Genomic DNA, 2,387 nt, shown 5'->3' with positions numbered 1-2,387 from the left:
CCCAATGTTTTTATTTTATTTATTTTTTATTTTATTTATTTGTGTGTGTCTCTGTGTGTGTGTGTTTAGAGGTTTTTGCTATAGGGTGTGTGCGGTCACCAGAAAGACAGACAGAAAATGAGAAATCACCACCATTCCCCCAGGCGGATGGCCATGCAGTTCTTCTCAAAAGGTTCTTCTTCCTGAATTGCTATGCCAGTAAAATGGAGAAATAATGTTTAGAGAATAACATATTTTTAAAAACCTTACTATTAACTGTATTCCTGAACATCCTTCTTTAAAAATTATTATTTTTATATTGTATTTAATTACATATATCTTTACAGTGTATAACATTTCTTTTTCCAGCATGATTACCATGTATATCAGTCAAGACAAAGACATTACTATCCAATCATCAAATAACTTTTTTTTAGATTATTATTATTACTATTTATTTTCATTATTTTTTCAGCATTCACTCACTATGTATAATTTGACTTGCAAAGAGAATTTACCAAACATTAAATACTTCTAAGACCAGTTCAGTTGAAAATACTATACATGTTATCATCAACAGGTAATATACCATTTCTGTGTCCCACAAATGTCATGCTTTTATTTGTTCTCATGCTATCCTTTTCTATAATCTTCCCTACTCCCCCCACCATGTTCCACACTGTCTACAGCATCCATTACTATTTTACTGCTTTTATGCCTCCGATAATTCAGTCTCTACCATAGAGTGCACATAGTTGGTATATATTAAGCAGATACAAAGAATAGCTTTCTTTCATAGCTTGGCTTGCTTCACTCAGCAATAAATTTTCCATGTTTGACCACTTTCTATCAAATGCCAGAGTCTTGTTGTGTTTTATGGCTGAATAGCCTTTCATAGACTGTATGTGCCACACTTTTTCAATCCATTCATCTGTTTGTGGATATTTGGGTTGTTTCCATGTCTTAGCAATTGTGAGTAATACTGCAATAAACATTGCTGAACATCCTTCCTTCCATAGTGATCTTCATCCCATTATCAAAGTGGTTTCTTCCACTAGACACTGCCTCTTTGATCCAACCAATGGAAGAAAGAATTATAGCAGTTTCTAAGCCTTATAACCTGAGAAGAATCTTTGACTAGACTTATCGCTACACCTGCCTTTAGAAGACATTGTTGCAGTTCTAGAAGGATGACAACTGGTGTGTTTCTGGAAGCATTATAACATCTATGACTGCATCAAATACCTTGTTTGGTTTAGGGTAATGTAACCAAGCTGTGTATTTGTGGTATCTGTAAGAAGACAGTAAAATGATTCATTCATAGCATCAATTAATTTGCCAAGAGGGAAGAGGCTGTGAAATTCAGTGAGACAAAGTACTTCATCCTGAAGGTGGATGAAGATGACACTGAGGAGGTCCTAGAGGTGGTTTCTGAGAAATGACCAATGAAGAGTTGTTAAAACTGGAAAAAGCACACAAGTCCTAGACTCAGCAGTTTGAAAAACACTCCTGGTAGGTGTGTATGCATGCCCAAAATCTTGAAAGGAGAAATGGAGAAGGGATTATAGTATGAACTTCCCCCATGGGGGTGCTTTTTCACTTTTCCTTTCTCTGTCTCTTTCCAATGAATGCTCTCTAGCAAAAGGAAAAAAAAAAGTCTATAAAGTAAAATGTTACAATGTGTGAGAAATTACAGTAATATGTAAAATATTATCTAAATCTACTTAGATTATGAACACTTAAAATTCCAGATGCTTCCAAAGTAAAATTATCTCAGAAAAAAATAAGTGAAGAGAATTAAATACTTTCCTTAACCAAATAAAGTGTGTAGTATATAGATATTTATATTTCCATTTGAGGAGGGAATATTTATATTGTGATCACAATACACACCAACATTTCAGAGAGTCTTAGTTATTTGAAGCATTTAGAGGAACAATCTTCACTTTCAGAGTCAGGATAACGTGAAACTATATATTACACTAATTAAGTTAATGCTTTCTGATAAGTAAGATGATTTTTACCTGAATGATTTAGTAACAAAATATAAGTATCATTCATAGTATTTTTTTTTTTTTTTTGGAGAGATTTTCACTGTAGGGCGCGTGCGCTCACCAGACAGACAGAGAGAGACATAGAGACAGAAAGCGAGAAATCACCCCCCAGGGGGGATGGTCACGCCACAATCCCTTCTCCTCCATTCTCCTCTCGGGATCTTGGGCATGCACGCACACGCGTCCGGCGTGAGTTTTAAGCCACCGGGTCCGGGACACGAACCGAACCGCGGTCTACTACGTGGGAGTCCAGCGACATAGCCATTACGCCAACTGCTGGTTCCCTCATTCATAGTATTTTGAAAAACAAGTTTATGAGTCAAATAGGAAAAAACATAAAAGTATAGAAATATA

The sequence above is a fragment of the Tupaia chinensis genome, unplaced genomic scaffold (genome assembly GCF_000334495.1).
Source record: "Tupaia chinensis unplaced genomic scaffold, TupChi_1.0 Scaffold140301_1, whole genome shotgun sequence".
Lineage (NCBI taxonomy): Eukaryota > Metazoa > Chordata > Mammalia > Scandentia > Tupaiidae > Tupaia > Tupaia belangeri.
This window is presented reverse-complemented; position numbering follows the sequence as displayed.